Raw genomic sequence first — 18,053 nt, forward strand, 5'->3', positions numbered from 1 at the left:
GCAATCAATTTTCGGAGGATATTCCATACGCGGTAAGGAAACGAAAGAAAAAATGTAAGTAACGATAAGCTGTCACGTCCGCACCCATCTGAATCTCATCGCCCCCCCAAAATGCTTACGCAACACACTTATCACGCGGAGGTTTACACAAATCTAAGAAATTGTCCGTCAGAACTCTGATTTTTGAAGCAGCTTTAGAGTATCCTCGCCATGTGCGTATTAAAGCCCACTTCATCTGCCTACTCTTTCTTTTTATGTCCTCGCGCCACGCGCTTAAGCCAGTGCTTACCAGGTTTGTAGCATATGTCGTAAACAGCACAAGATTATTTCTATCACGCTTCTGCACTGATTATTTAAAAAGCATTTATGCGTCTGGACTGGTTTTCAATCTGTTTGTCTTGCGCATACCACAACATGGGTGCCTGTGTTAACGACACTAAAGTTCTAAATATGCCACCCGCTCATTATGCTGACTTATTACGTAACCAGCGGTGATACAATTTGAGTAACTGCAGTGCCAACGGTACAACGATGATAGTGTCGGCTCCAAGAGCAAATTCTTGCGATTATTTTGAACAAATGCTAGGGGAAATGTGTTTCCCCGCGTATTGCTCTTATCACTGACGAGATTCCTGAATATGGTGACCCTGCGTGTGTCGTAATGTGGTATGTTAAAAGTTGTGATAGGTGAACTGATCTCGAAACCAACCTCGTTCACTCCATCGTTTACTGGCTGGACGCTGCTTATGTTGAAATGTTACTGCTGCAGTGATTTTTCTTAAGTCTCCTGCAGACATGCAAACTACGTTATCAACCGACATGGCTCAAAACAAGACCGCTCAGACATAAGGTAACTCGGTGCATAGCCGTCTGGACTACGCCTGCAGGTGTGATGGTCATTGGCTCTGTCCTTTACGCAATCACTCAACGAAACAACTACCGCTAGCTAAATACCAATACTTCAACAAATGTACACCATCAAGCGCTTCATTCCCAAATTTATTGAACTGAAATAAATTACTTGGTTCGTTTGCGCCCCCCTATTTGTACTATGATACTCTCCGCCAAGGGATCCTGCCCGTGTGCAACCGAGTTGTAGGGTGCGTTTGTCGGCCAACACGCACAACCTTTGAGACGTGCCTACGCACTGTCACTCGAAAACGTTGTGGCGCCTGAAAGTTTAGATGCTGTGGCCGATGGTGGCGCTATGTCGCGTTTCTCCGCCACCCCGGCTGACGGATGCTAGGCGCGTTTGTTGCCGAAAGTCGCTGTGTTCTCTGGTCGAGATCTGCCGAAATGCAGTCTTCTTCCACGTGAGATACACACTTCAATGACGTATACTTGCTAACCTATTTGTGACTACTATCGCTGTTCCTGTGGGCGTCAGTGGCCACAGCTTCAGCGGTAACCTACTTTGGTTCCGAGATCAAATAGTTGCACCTTTTTTTTAATAAGTATGTATTTTTGTTGTCGTATGGGTGAAGCTCACTGTTGCATCGGCATCACTCCGATAATTAACATATATTCCACTGAACGATAACTCAATCCCTTTCGTTGCCGTTTTCCAGTTGCTATGGTCTACGTGTTCGCGAGTGCTGTTTTGGGAACGCGGCTAAACAAGCAGGACATTTGTATTTGCGCAAGAGCATTTGTATTTCAGGAACTGCTGAGCAACGTACGTTCTTGTGCGTTTATGTATGCTGTATCCATGTACATGAAATTTATATCTACTGCCAATATATCCTTTTCCTTATTCCTCATTCGAAACGTTTCAACCGTTTAGTTCAGATTTATCAATTTGGAGAATTGGAGTAGCCTGGGGCCCTCCAGAGGCACTCACGGCTTATTGAACGCAGATATTAAATATATAACTTCGTCGAGCCAATCGCGGAATTAAAGACCAGCTGTTGCTCGTCAGCAAGCCATTATTCTGGCTACAAGGCAATGCCGATTTTTTATTTAGGAGTACCTAATAGGCTTTACTCGCAAGAAAAACACCACGGCCAAATGCCGCGCCCAAATATCAGGGATCTCGTTCAGTGAACCTAGCCAGAGTAGCTGACCAAAGCGGACGAGAAAGAAAAATGGCAAAAGCCATGACAGCATGGAGGAAAGAAACAAATTAGGAGAGGCCCTGACGTCACGTTTTTGAAACCGGAAGTGCAGTCGTGTTGTTGTTCCATCTCCCTTTGCGCCTCCAATCAGCTCGCCGGAGCAAATAAGCGCGAGCTTTGAACTTGCATTGTTACGAGCCGCCGGAAGTGTGTGCTGCCGACGCGCGTCAAAATAAAGTCTACCAAATTTCTGTTGCAGTTTTAGTGAAGCAAACGCTCTCCTGTGTTTTTTCGTGGCATGTTTACGATGACGACGAAGACCCGCGCCGTGATTGCTTGAGTGTATCTGTTGCTGGCTGACACTCACACTCACACCACACTCAAAAGTCAGCTTTTCTCGTGACCAATATGTGCATGCGAGAAAGACAAGGGCGGAAAATTCTCATGTAATTTTTCGGAGGCCGAGAGCACCAGCGAGAGCTTCAGGAGCGTGGTTGCTATGGCTACGTTGACATTATGGCGTACCAGTCCCAGTGCTCCCTTGCAAAAAACAGCACGTGACTTCCGCCACACCTTCTCCAACACGTTCATGCAGGCCGCGGCCTCTCCTACGCTTTTCCTCCACGCATGACAGTTTATAAATTCCTTGCTACTCTCCTATCCATGTTTTAGCAACAGGGGTGCAGAATGCTCGACATTGAAGCGAAATGCAGGAGATAGGGCTCTCCGAATGCAGTCCAATTTTCTCTCTCTCTGACTATAGCAGCGCACATCTTACACTAAAACTTGAACTTTAGATAAATACATTCAGTCATCCTCTGCAATCCTCGAAAGCATCTCTTTCCATCGATACCCTTGATTTTTCTTCGAAAGCTACCATTTACCTGAATAAACTTGCAGGATATACCTGTTAAACTTCACTTCGTTCACGCAGTATCATCTACACTATTCTTCGCAACTTTTTAGTGTTTCATCCGTCGTTGCGTCGCCCTGTTCCTTAGAGTTCGCACGTTATTTTTCATTCTATCGCACGTTTAGTGCTTGGGTAACGAAATGAGACGTATGTTAATCTGACCTCGAGTTTGGTGCCCCTCATGGGAAAAAATGCAAGAATCTACCGTCGCCCAATTCTGATAGTCAGCGCTGAGCCACAGGAAAGGCATTTCTGCTCCCATTTTCAATTTAGCAAAATCAATGGCCCATTAGGCACTCTGTTTGTCTGTAACCTCCCCGCCCTCCCTCTGCCCCTCATATTTCTTTCTTTTTTTTTTTGCAGCTTCATTAGGGCTACTTTTGACGACTGAACCACGAACTAGTTAGGCAACATGTGCCGTTCTCGGGAGGATGCCAAAACTACATGATTTCGTTTGTGTGAATGCTACTCAGAAGTTTAGTGTTGGGACGTTCCGTGCATTTATTTTCAGTAGTAATCTTGAAAACCGAGTATTTGCACCACAAATAAACATACCTTGGTTAACATATTAGGCACACAAACTACATGCTTGAACGCAGACTTCTGACTATTTAGTTGTGGAACCGTCGAAATGATATCCATTCAGACAAGGTTAGCGATTTAACGAAAATTGGCACCTACTTAATGTCATTCAGTTATTGAATATATTTGCCTCTTAAATCAACAAAAATACCCAATGAGTGCTTGTTAACGCCGTTTTTGTGCCCTTATGTCCTGTTTAATTACTCTGCAAATACTCGCATTTCAAGCAAAATGTGCCAATGAGCCCATGAACAAGTTCTTTGGATTAAGCACAGGTGCCAAAGCACGACACTCTGGCTATTCATGCCCGTGATAGAGGCAACCGACTCTATACGCCAAAATAAATGAAAAGAGAAGGTTACGTATACGGGGATATAGAAACTGAATAATTTTGAATGGCGGAGACAAAGAACTGCTTATTGGGACGAGACCAGATCACTTTAACGTGAAAGGCTCCCTCTACAACTTGGTAGACGTAACGTACACGGTTGTGGGAAATGCCGCACAGAAAAAAAAAACACCTTAGTTCTCACTGATTATTAAACAGTGCGGTAACCCACTGTAGTCGCTTAGAAGCTGTTGCGTTGTGCCGTTAAGCTTGAGGTGGTGGATTCGATTCCGACCACCACGCCCGCATTTCAGTGGTGGTGAAATGCGGGCGCTGAAATCTCACATGGCCGTAGATTGCCGCAAGCGAGTTAGCACTTCAAACGCTAGTTCGTATTCAGACCGCACGGTCATTGGACTTCTTCACGACAGTTTCTAATATGTGTATTTATGTGCATTTATGTGTATTCTCGCACTAGTTAGCATGAAGATAAAAGGGCTGGCCGCAAAGAAAACTGCATTAGAATAATTCGCACTATTTTATTCCGCAATCCACCTCGTGCATTTCTGCGAAACCTTCATTCAACTATGTCCATTCTTCCAAGCTCAAGAGGCTTGTCCCAAAGGTGTCGTGTGCCTGGAGTAAGAGTGACGCAGAATTGGCGTACATGAATAATAACACAGCATAGCGTTTAAAGCATGTGCGCAACAAGGGTATGCGGTACAGCACGCCTCGATGAAAGAGATACGTTATCGAATCGTGGACATTACTACTTGGTGCATTACCAAACACTACAGCCAGCGATGAAATGGAGAGGTCGAAAAAAGAAAAATAATGTCTAGGAGAGTATCCAGAATCGAGCGCCGTTGCCTGAACTTTGCAGGAAGAGGCAGAATGGGGAAAAAGATAGAACGTTCCTTTGCCTACCTTACTGGCACGGGAGAACCACTCTTCGTGGCCGATAAAGAGATCATAATAAGACGTGAGGATAAGTTTCTGAATCCTCCTGAAGAACAGCTTTCGCGAACGAGTTTTGTGTTGAGGAGGAGGTAGAAAGAAGGGGGAAATGCCGGGATGTTAACCACAAATGCGTCTGGTTGGCTACAGTCTAGTGTTCAAAGTTGGGCTGCAGCAATGGAGGAGGAGCTTGAGGAAATATGGGGAATGTGATTTTACGTTAGTTCCTGCCATAGGAAGAAACAGAGCGCTATGTTGGAAATGCTTTTTTAATGGAGAAAAAGATGGCAGGAGGCAGATTTTTTTTTGATGATGCTAGAAACGAACATGTCAGGAAAGTGGCGGAGCAAGAAGCAGCCGCGACGAGCTATGGCGGGAAGGCAGAGCAAACCACTAAACTTGGGGCTATCCTTGCTTCAGCGCGAAACCGAAGGGCTGGAGAACGAAGGCTGCTACGCCTTCAGCGAGAACAGCTTCATGGCTATGCTGGTTCCTTGCAAGGGGGGAGGGGCTCCTCCAGAAGCTCAAACTTCCCACTTCTGATCGACGGTTCTGCGAAAACCGAAAAACGCCTTTCGCGTCTTGGAAAAACGTGTCAAGTGCGTACAGTGCGCTCGAGGGTTGAACGCCTGCGGAAGACACTGCCACAGAGAAGCGATCAATTATGGGCGTGGTAAGCAGCAAAGGGAGACGGAGCGCTTGCATCGGCACCGACAGAAGAAGCTTCAGAGTTAGTCATCTCGACTGTACTAAAAGAAAATGTAAGAGGGGGTGAATCGAAAACCCATCCCAAAAACCCGCATAAGATATATCACAAAACAAACGCGAAGGCAAGTACGCCGTCGACAACACTACGGGAAAATCTTAGCTCATGCAACAAAGAGTTGGCAATCAAGATGAAGATCTGGACTGCTGGTGCAATGATCGATAGGCCTTTGAGATAATAGTGGCGTAGGCACGTTCGGTTGTTGCATTTATTCAGTTTTGACAGAATTGTTCGCAGACATGGGTAAACTGACGGAGGTTTTTTTCTAAGATGAGGTTTGGAATCTCAGTATGTACATTATGAAAGGCAGCGAGACTTGAATGGAATGCGGTCCGCTCTTCAATGGGGAAAAGAACACTATACGTCATGGACGAGTTCTTATCATACATTCAAGCGCTATGCAGTGGAAGCGTGTTAATATTCTATATAAGTACAATAGCCGTGTAGCCTAGGTGGGGGCGAGGCAGAGACGAGCCATACCGACGTCCGCTGGAAACACTATTATTACCTCGCTTTCGTCATGACATACGTCATGCGCGCACGCACGTGTGCGGAAGTGCAGCCTACATGCTCATTCCTCTAGACCCTCCGCCAAGCGCAAGTGCCTTATAGAACTAACTGAATTTTCAAAGTAAATTGCGTCAGATAATTCTTAAAGTTCGACTTACACTCAAGCTGCACACAGGATAGCTTCAGATTGTAACTAGAATATACGAGAATAACGGCATCTTCACGTGAGGATATCACCTGCTGACGTAATCGGATGACGTCATCGCGTCAAGCACAACGTCACGCGATGACGTCTTCGTTAAGTGATGATGTCACCTGATGGCGTTATGTGATGGCTTGGGCTGCGGCGAGGGCCGTGAGGTCTACACTGCCACAATGACACGTCTGGAGTTACACGACAGCGGACAATGTTGACAATGTTGACGTCGCTGTAGCCGTAGATATGGCGAATATCTCTAGTAAATTCTAATGTGCACGACATTTCGCGCTGTTCTCTGGCTGTGTGCACGCTTCTGCCGGACTTCAGTGATCATAGAGCAAACAGAGGTTTGCGATCAGTCACGATGTAAAAGTCGGCTTCTTACAGGAAATGTCGGAAATGATGAACTGCCTGTCTAGGCGGTCAAGAGCTCCCGAACAAACTTACTGTAGCACTTTTCTGTAGGCGTTGCCTGGCGCGTGTACAAAGGAATGGCTTGCAAACCTTGCCCACTGCACTGCTGTAGCACGGCCCGCAACAGCAGAGTTGGACGCGTTCACTGCAACGCAAAAGGCGCGAGTTCATTTTCGGTTAGACCAAGAGCCTAGCTCGACAGAGCGCGTCCTTGATGTTCCAGAACGAGACAGTGACTCATTTGTCCACGTCAGCGGCGCTGACTTCAAAGATGAGAGCGGTAGGGCGTTCTAAGCCTGCTAGATGTGCACACAATGCGGCATGAAACATCTTTAAAACGTCACCAAGCCAAGAAATTCTCATAGTTCGCGTCGCCTGGATTGCTGTAGAAAATATATGATGGCCTGAACTGTGGTTGGTAGTGGGCGGATGCCTGAAGCTTCGATTGTATGCCCCTGGAAAGTTAGCGTCGACGCACCAAGTTCGCACTTCGCAGAATTGATGAGGAGCCCGGAGTAGACTAAAAGCTCGAATAGAAGCAGGAGGCGATTGTGATGTTCCTGTGGCATGCTGCTCGTAACGAGCAGGTCCTCGACTTACACATGTCAGAAACCGAGGCCGCGTAGCACTTCGTTTATTAAGCGCTGAAACGTTTACACGGCATTTCGGAGGCCGAACGTCAGCGTTACAAATTCGTAGAATGCTAAAGGTGTCACAATTGCGGTCGTCGGAAAATCTTCTAGCTCCAAAGCAATCTGATGGTAAGCACAGATTAGGTCGATCTTCGACAAAATTATTGCTCCGTACAAACCTGCCATGCAGTCAAACATGTTCGGGGTGGATACTGGTCAGGCACGGTAACCTGGTTTAGCGCTCAGTAGAAACCGCGTGGTCTCCAATCAACAGGCGTAGATTTTGGCACCATGTGAAGTGGTGAGGACCATGAACTCCTCGAGGGTTGAATGATGCCGAGCTCAAACTTATGTTGAAACTCGTTTTGTGCTTTGCGAAATTTTTCAGGAGTAAGCCGCTGCGAGCGGGCCTGCACCGGTGGGCTTTTAGTTTCCGTGTAATGGAGAACTTTGTGCTTGAGTGATTACTGGTCGTACGTGGGCCGCGTCAAACTGGGAAACTAGCAAAGCATGTGCGCTATAGGAACCTGGCATGGCGAAGGCAAAAGTGTCAGGTTCATGAAAGGCACCACGGCAAGAAATTGTTGTATTGTACAACACTAGTATTGTACCCTGAGCTAGACAAACATCGACTAGATGGTTGAAATGGCGCAGGAAATCTGATCGGAGGATGGCATGTTTGATTCGCGGCGACAAATGAAACCCCAGCGGAATGGACGGAGAATGCCCAAGCCTATAGTTAATGACCACTCGTCGCATGTGGTTATGTTGCTGTTGATGACAGCGTGGAGCGGTTAAGTCGTCCGACGTCTTTTGTCTGCGAGTGTGGTCGGTACGATCCTAACCTCAGCACCTGTATCTACCAGGAAACAAGCGCCAGTGACGTGACCGGAAGCAAGTGGGCGACTCGCAGGAAGGGCGGAGGCACTTGACGCTGTCAGTGCCTGGCCCTTTTTCCGCCCAAAAGCACGGGGGAACGCAGTTACGGGCATGGTCACGGAAGTGACGGTAGTACCAACCTATGGTATACACGCGTGTTGTATTTGGTCGTTTGAACGAGGCGCGCGGGCGCCATCACTCGAGCAAAGATGACGAAGAGCGAACTGGGCTCGTGCTGTGATTCCAACAAATCAGCGATGCAACCGCTGCTGTAACTATAATCTGTAAATAGTTTCTTGTTGAATTGACGCGTCGTTCGCGTAACATTGTGGTGGTGGTGGAACGTTCCCCGTCCACGCCACGGAGCTCCGAAGCGACCGCACCATCGTCTTCTCAGCCATGGTTTTCAATAGAAACACCCCGTCGCCACCCAGACCTCCAGCGCCTAACACAACGTAGGTAACGGTTCCCAGTCTCCGTGATTCTGGGACATTCTCCGCCAAAAATGGCGTTGACGTTGACGACTGGCTGAGCATGTATGAGCGTGTTAGCCAGAGCCGCCACTGGGACCCTTCCATCATGCTTGCCTATGTGATCTTTGATCTGGACGGGACACCGCATGTCTGGTTTCACACCCATGAGGCCGAGCTATCCAGCTGGGCCATTTTCAAAGCGAGACTTCGCTACCTATTTGACAACCAGTTAGTTTGCCAACAGGTGGCGCGAAAAGAGCTGGCCACCCGTGTCCAATCGTCAACCGAATCGTATGTCTCCTACATACAGGAAGTGCTCGCGCTTTGCCGGAAAGTCGACGAGCGCATGACCGAGGTTGACAAGGCTGGCCATATACTAAAAGGAATCGCGGACGACGCCTTCAGTTGGCTCGTCTGTAACTACATTTCTACTGTCGACGCCATCGTCAAAGAATGCCGCCGCTTCGAGGTAGTCCAAACAGGTTTCCCGGCTCCCAAACTCACCTGCCACGCCCTCTTGCTCCGCTCTCACCACACAGAGGACTATTTCAAGAGAACGTCACGCGTATCGTTCACCGAGAGCTTGAAGCGACGAATCCGGCCCCACTTTACTCACGACCACTTCACGGTACCTTTGATCAAGCGTCCCCAACCATTTCTATTATTCAAGCAGTTGTGCGGCAGGATATTGCAAACCCTGGTATCCCTACCGCCTGTTGTGTTCCCGACCTGATTCTGGACCCATTCCCTTAGCTACAACCTGCAATGACCAGTATTTCGCTTGCAGACCACGCAATTCTGCGGAATGGCGAACCCGAGAGGAAAAACCGGTACGCTTTCGCTGCCACCGAGTTTGTCACGTATCCCGCCACTGCCGCACCCCCTGGATACCGCCATACTGGAGCTCATTCGCTGCTCCTCGCCCATACGCCGACGCTCGCCGTTATTAACCTCGCCGTTTGTACCATACTTCTGATGCCCTTGCGATCATGGTCCCCTCAACACCGTCGCTCCTCGTCACCGCAACCTCGCTGCTTTTCCTCGCCAACCCACCGGACGGAAAACTAGGCCATGCAGCTCTTGAAGGTAGTGCTATATCACGTTCGTCCTGTTCACAGCGGACCGCAAATGCAAGGAAGCTTTCAGGACCCCTTATACGATAAAGAAGAGGCAATGGGAGGCTAAGCTGCGCTTGGAGTAGGAAGAGCGTAAGGCGAAGGAGGCCGAATCAGGAAGAGCAGATGGGAAAACAATCAAGGGAGATCCAGGAGTCCGTCAAGACAGCGGAGCATGTCGAGAGGGAGGTCGGATTCCTTCCCGCGACTGCCGCAACGGCAGGAAGGGGAGAAGCAACAGAAGGCCGGGCCCGGGAATGCGGGGACCTCCGGCGGTGCTGTCGTCAACAATCCATTGAGAGCCCCGTCGCCGAACAGAAAGGTGGGTTGGGCCGGCAAGGCCTCCCAGGATAAACGCGATGAGGATATGTTTCAGATTCAGGAAGAGAATCGCATGCTGAAAGAACAGCTAGCGGCGATGAGTAGGCAAATTGAGGAGCTTAAAATAGCTCTTCAACCTAATACAGCACCGGTTAAACAACCGCAAGTGTCTCAATAGCCAAATGTAGAAGGATCAGAGGAACAGATGGTGGCTCCGCCCCCTGCTAAGAAGAGGGCGAAGGAAATAGAGAAGGCCATAATAGATAAGGACATAGAGACAGTGATAGACATTAAAATAGTGAAACTGGAGGAAGCATTTGAGACCAAATCTGGTCAGGACAATGAATGGCGCAAGCCCTTCGAGGAACGCATGTTGGGGATGTTCCAAAATCTGACAGCAGATGCATCAGCGAGATGACAATCTCACAGAGCGACTGCATCAGATGGATAATAAACTCACTGAAGAACTTAAGGCACAATTTACGAAGAGGGATTGGGCATATGAAGAGCTCACTCAGCAAGTATTAGGAAGTCAGATGAATCAGCTAGTTGGCAGTCATGGCTCATAGATTCAATAAAAACACCGTTTGGCAATGGAACTGTAGAGGCTTCACGCGCAAGCGTGCGGTCCTACAGGAATTCCTGAGGAACGGGGATCGATCAGAGCTAATAGCACTACAGGAATGCGGCAGAAAGGCAAAATTGTCGGGGTACAAATCCTATGTAGGCGAGGGCGAAAGAACGCAGGTGGCCACCCTAGTCAGGCGAAACGCCACGGCGGTGCAGCATGACACCGGGAGTACACAAATCGACCACGTTCTCGTAGAACTGATACCGCGAAGAAAGGGAGACGGTAGCTTGTTTGTATTAAATGTCTACAGCTCTCCCAGACAAATAAAATGCGACTTCGGGGATCTCTTCGCGGCGACGCGACGTAAGAACAACCCGCTGTCGATCGTAGGGGACTCTAATGCTCACCACACGGCATGGGGATATAAGCAGACTTCGATCAAGGACAGGAAATTGTGGGACGACATACAAACTCATAATCTGGATTTAATAACCGACCCGATGCAGCCTACGAGGAAGGGAACTAGTCTCGCGTTTGACACGACACCCGACCTCACCTTGACGGGGAGCGGCATTAGAGCCACGAGGTGCAATACAAACAAGGACGTAGGCAGCGATCACAAAATCATAGAAGTGGTGGTAGAAGGAGGCCCGGCAACCCCCCGGAAACGGAGGGTAGAGGCCGTAAATTGGAACCTTTTCGGGGCACTCAGGGACGACCCAGCTCCCATCTCTGATATTGCGGAGTGGAGCGATGGCGTAGTGCGCACTGGGAAAGAAGCCACCGAAGCGGTGGAAACTGAGGGGGACAACGAAGCGGTAGACAGGACATTAGTTAATCTCTGGAGGAAAAAGAAAGGGCTTGAGGACCGATTTCGATAGAAGAGATGGGTTCGAAATATCTGGAAATAGATAGCGGCTTTAAACAAGGAAATTGAAGAGCACGCAATCACGCTCACGATGCAAAATTGGGGAAACGTCTGCGATCAGATGGAGAGGAATATGAGTACCGCGGGGACTTGGCGATATCTTCGCCACCTCTTAGATCCGGATAGCACAAAGTCAGCGTCCACACAACAGCCGGAAAGAATGGCGCATCAATTTGATGGCACTAAGGAAAAACTCTTAGAAGAAGTTAGGAATAGGTACATCAATTCCGCCGGACTTGAACCCCTCCCGGCCTACTGAGGGGAAGAGAATTCGGAATTAGACGCCCCGATCTCCCTGGCTGAGGTCAGAACAGAGATTAATCGGCTAAGGACTAAGTCAGCGGCAGGGCCGGACAGAATGAGCAACAAAATGCTCCGTAATCTAGACGACAGCTCAATCGCCAACCTCGCAACGTACATGCAGGAGTGCTGGGAGAAGGGGACGATACCGCAGGAGTGGAAACTCAACCGACCTCATTTTCATTCCCAAGCCGGGTAAAAAACAGGGCTTCGAGAACCTCAGGCCTATATCGCTCACCTCCTGCGTGGGTAAGCTTATGGAGCACGTCGTCCAGACGCGGCTCATTAGGTACATGGAAAATTGACTGTATCCTGACGCCATGATCGGTTTTCGACCAAAGCTGTCGGCATGCGACGTGATGCTGCAGCTCAAGGACGAAATTATAGACAAGCAAACGCGAGACACGAAAGTGATCGTGGGGTTAGATGTGGCAAAGGCATTTGACAACATGAGGCACGTGTCTATCTTGGAGAATTTGAACTCACTCAATGTCGGCAAGAAAGTGTACCATTACATCAAGGACTTTATTAACAACAGGAAAGCCACTCTCACGACAGGGGAAGAATCTATAGAGAACATTGAACTGGGTAACGTGGGTATGCCGCAGGGCTCGGTTTTATCACCTACCCTCTTCAACATTGCGATGTTGAGACTACCCGAACAGTTGGGGGAAATTGAGAATCTAAACCATACCATATACGCGGATGACTTAACATTATGGATGAACAAGGGCAGTGATGGGCAAATAGAAAGTTTCCTGCAAATTGCAATTGACATCATAGAGGAGTACCTGAAACCCAAGGGACTTGGATGTTCGGCCGAAAAGTCGGAAGTACTGTTCCAAATGCCCCCCGGAAAACGACGGCTTCACCAAAAGCGCGAGGCTGACATCCACCTGTACGTCAATGGCGCAGAGATCCCCGCGGTCGACAGTATCCGCGTCCTCGGGCTGAGAATTCAGGCAAACCGGAAGAATTATGAAACGCTTGGTAGGTTAGAAGCCAGTTCAAATCAGACGTGTCGTCTCATCAGACGAATAGCGAACAGGCACGCTGGGATGAAGGAGGCGAATCTCCTGAGGCTAGCGCAAGCCTTCGTAATCAATAGGATAGTGTACGTGGCACCCTACCTCAAGCTCAGTGGTGCAGAACGGAACAAACTCGAAATCATTATTAGGAAAAGTGTCAAGGTCGTGCTCGGACTCCCCCAGAACACGTCCACCGACAAACTGATGAGGCTAGGCGTATCGAACACTCTCGAGGAACTGATTGAGGCTGTCATTACCACGCAGCATCAAAGGCTACTTGGATCTAAAACGGGGAGGAAAATTTTAGAGAAATTGGGCTACGAGCCCAAACATAAGCAAGTGCACTCAAGAGACATCCCCAGACAGATCAGGGACAAGATAAAAATACCTCCGCTACCCAGAAACATGAACCCTGCCTTTCACGACGGCAGACGTAAAGACAGGGCAGAAGCATTACTAACTAGGTATACTGGTCGACAGGACGTCCTCTATACGGACGCTGCAGAATATGACAACAAAGCGGCATATGCGGCCGTGGCGGTTAGAGAAGATGGAACACCAATGGCGTGCTGCACACTCAGTGGTGTCGAGACGGTTGAAGCTGAGGAAGTGGCCATAGCCTTGGCCGTCACCCAAAGGGGGGCAAAGGTGGTTATCGGCGACTCCAAAAACGCTGTGAGAAATTACGAATCGGGGAGGGTGACGGAGACTGCTATCCGTATATGAAACAGGGACGGGAGACCCAGATAGCTTGTTCGGCTCGTTTGGACACCAGCTCACCAGGGACTTAGAGGGAACGAGGAGGCTCATTCGGTCGCCCGAGGTCTCATTTACCGGTCGACACCCGGAACCTCCCAAGTCACAGAAACTATAAACAGAAGAGAGGATATGCGCGCATGCCAGGAAATCACAATACACTACAGACTAAATCGACAAATTTACCCGGCAGCTGACAGAACACTCGATCAGTAAGAAAGATGAGGTTATGTGGAGGAAATTACAGACGAGGGTTTTTCCAAGCCCCGTACTCAGCAGCAAGTTGCATCCAAGAGTATTCGGTTCAAAGTGCAAATTCTGTGATGAGGCAGCAAATCTGGTTCACATGGTGTTGACATGTCCGTATAAGCATGATAGTTCGCGCACTCTAGAATCCTGGGAGGCTTTGCTCCACAGCCCAGACCCCAACGTCCAGCAGGACATCATCGGTCAAGCCCTTGCTGCTGCTGTGTCTCAAGGTATTCCGGCCGAACGGCTAGGGTCGACGGGGGAGAAGAATTTCTCTCCCGACGTTCATTGACTGGTGTTTAATAAAGTTGTTCCTCCTCCTCCTGTTCAAATCCTCCGATGACGCTCCTCACGAACACGAACCTAATTGAAGTAGACGTAATTGGTGTTCCGTTGACGGCATTGGTTGATACTGGAACCCAAGTGTCCACAATGAGTGCTAACCTATGTCGTCGCCTCAAAAAAGTTGTTACGCCCGCCACCACTCGAGCCGTACGCGCCGCCGATGGCGCCACTGTTGCCATCAGTGGTATGTTCACTGCACGCATAGGAATTGCTGGCCTCCAAGTTCCAGTCATGTTCACCGAGCTGACCAGTTCTCCTTATGACCTAATCTTGGGGCTCGACTTTCTGACGACGCCTTCTGCGCTCATCGACTTTTCCGCCGGTACGCTGTGCCTCGAGCTTCCTCTTCTTTCAGACATTCGCCCCGAACAACACTGCGTTTGTTCGCTTACCTCCAAAAGCCTTAACCTTCGTCGAATAGGTTTCAACGGCAACCGTGCCTAATGAGAACTATGTCGTCACACCTATTCTTGGTGTCCTCCTGGCGCGCCACATCTCTGCGCCACACTCCGTCGTAACCCTTGCCGTTGATCGGATGTGGCTCCCCGTTATCGCTTTTGGCTTGACGAAGCAAGTGTTACCTGAAGGCATAGCGGTGCCCACGCTCCGGTCAGTGACAGTGACCACGTCACTGCTTTTGCAGCCGACGCGTCTGTAAATACTCCTGATTACCCGCAGGATACCATGGACCTCGACGGCCCATTACGTCCCATCGTCGCTCCGGACCTCGCACCTTTCTCAAACATTCGCCCTATATCGCCTTTTGTTTTCCTACCGCTACATATTTGACTACTGACAATCGGCCACTTGGTCAGACGTTGCTTGTTAAGCATCAGATAAACACTGCTGCTGATGTTCCCATTCAGCGCCAAACGTATCGCGTGTCCACGGCAAAGCGTTTTCATGCCCTTTCACGATTCTCACCAATCCCCTTGTCTTGGCCCACTTTGACCCGTCCGCACCTACACAGGTCCGAACCAATGCCAGTTTTTATGAGATTTGACCACTTAGGGATCAATAACGTGCCCCCAATGCACGGGACACGGGCGTTTCTGCATTTCGCCCCGTTCTAAATGCGGCCGCATTCCTGCTATTGGACAGCGCGCTTTTCCTAGACTGCAGCCAAACAATTAGAGCACAAACTTGAATATAGATAGCAAACATTATACAACGAAAACAAAACGAACTAGCTTCTTTGGTAAGAAAATGGGACAATACATATCCCCTTCTCGATGATGAACTATGGTCAATAAATGATAAATTACATGTTACTAAACGTACTTAGGAATTTTTAATTACAGAAAAGAAGCTTTTTTGACGTTGTTCTTTATTTTCACCGTGTTTTCTGACAACTGTTTTCTTTTCTTTTTTTTTCGAATGACATTTCCTGCTTTTTTTGTAGTGTAAATCTGGGCACAAAATATTGTTGCCGCACGTTTATTTAGTGAGCAGGCTAGGACGCAACCTTTTACTTTCTCCATCGTGCTACTTCTCTTTTAAAACAGTTTGTAGACCTATGTCAAGCCTTCTGCTGTAAAGTCTTCTGTAGCTTTCGGCTACCACCTTCACCATTGCTGTACTTTCTGTGTAACCAAGTCCTTACGTTCGAATTAAGTGACTCTGACTGACTATTAGAAAATTGAAGTAATATTACAAAATTGTATATATTATGCGGGAACGAGCCCTCCTGCTAAATTGTAACAAGCATTAGTAGTCTTCTTATGTTTAAATAATATTTCTGTTAATAAATCAATATATATATATATATATAATGTGACCAACCCATAAATGTTACTTTGAAATTCTTTTGTGCTTTCTGTGACCCCCCGTTCTTTTATTCTTCATCTCAGTTTAATGTACATGCTCCGTAATAATGCATTGGCCGTAAAACTAACAGCAGCGTATGCTCCAGAATGTAGTCTGTCACCCTCTTAAAACACCTCCAGAATTTCAAGCCACTGTCAGAGTAGCAGACAACTCCATCACGTTCGTCAACCTTAGAAAGAAAGGAATCGATTACTAAACCAGAAACCTAATTGGCAGCTGAAATGGCACTGTCGATGTACCATAATTCTGCGCCGTGGCATACGTTGCAGCACGTCGCACGACATATAGTAAGCAATTGTTTTTAGTTGTGTTTTTTTGTTCAATCAGAACAAATCAATATTAAAAAAACGCTCTTAGTTCTTTTTTTCTTTTTTTCTCTCTCTTTCTTTTTGTTCTTCGAAGCGGTGACATTTATTTAGGGGCCTGCTATCTGGTGCTGTTTTCTTTGTGATCTTATTTATGGTGATTTACAGCAAAACCTTTCTGAAACCGACACGACAAGGCCATAAATGGTACCATCCGCGAGAAAATGTAAGCGTTGTTGATTTTGTTGTTGACTTTGTTGATTCTGATTGCAACATACGCTACCAATAAAACAAGGTTGCCACAAACGTAAGAAGCGTACAGACCGAATATTTCAACGAATAGAAAAAAAAACATGAAAGGGCGAATGCCTAGAGTCTTTTTCGCGCGATGAAGCACTTACAGATGACATGGACAAGAGGAAAGAAATCAAAGCTTGAATGGCATGTACGCAGTAACAAATCTGCCTTGTAAAATGATAGGCGAGTTGCAGAGTAGGCATGTATTCACCCACGTAAAATAACCAGGAATTGTAGCAGCGGACATTGAGTCTCCATCGTTGTTATTTACGCCGACCGCGAATGCCTCAAACGCCGCTCTCCTTTTCTCTGTCATTTCACAACCTCTCGGCACAGGGGTGTCGTTTTCTCGGCGATGCCTTGCATCCTGCCCCGATGCTTTTTGCTAGTCATACTTGAACGTCATCCTACCCCTGTATTCTCGAGGGAGCCTGTTGCACAGCAGTTCCTTCGGGAGAGTCTGGTTACTCTCGGTGGTGACAGAGGAAACGTCCAGAGAGATGCCAGCCGTAAAACGCTGTCTCAGTGCTCCATCCGAAAGAAAGGGGTTCTCGCCTCACAGGGGGTAATGACCAGTGTGGGTCCGGCTGCAGGCGCTGATACAAGAATGATGAAATGCTGAGTGAAGAAGAAGTCGTGCTACTGGCCATTCGTTGCTCTAGCATTTCGCAAGACAGCCTCTTCGCAGCTGACGCTGGCCTTTTCTGACTCGCCGCGCACGAATTCGTTGAGTGCTATACGCCTACGACGCCCCTTGTCAGTCTCTCGCTCCTGCTGCTATGCGAGCATACTAACCAAGTCCTTACATTTTATGTGGCAAGCGTATTGGCTACATTACAATATTAAATTATTCCACTCTTTGCTTTTCTTTCTCTAAACATTGGTAACGATAAGTAACATTTTTGGCCATGACAACTATGCCCGCCAATGACGAATTTGGTACAGACACTCATGACGACTATAGCTGCCAGCTGTGGAAGAAGGGTTAAATATTTTAGTGTTGTTAGCGTAAACAAGAAATGAAGACTTCTGGACTGCTGTGGATAATTCATTGATGAAAATCGAGAAGCCGACCTACAAGCGTACCTTGGGGCAAACCATAGATAACGTATAGGCAAAAGAAGATTGATTATTGACTGTCACAAAGATGGACATATCGAGTAGATAGCTTCGTAGTATAGCTACAATAGCAACTTCAACACCTGTAGAGCGCAAGCTTATCGCCCAGTAGGGGGCCATTAAGGTATGAGGCCAAGTGCTGGGAAAAAAAGTTTAAAAAAGGATAAACAATACAAATTATTGGT

Source organism: Dermacentor silvarum, chromosome 8 (assembly GCF_013339745.2).
Source record: "Dermacentor silvarum isolate Dsil-2018 chromosome 8, BIME_Dsil_1.4, whole genome shotgun sequence".
Taxonomy (NCBI): domain Eukaryota; kingdom Metazoa; phylum Arthropoda; class Arachnida; order Ixodida; family Ixodidae; genus Dermacentor; species Dermacentor silvarum.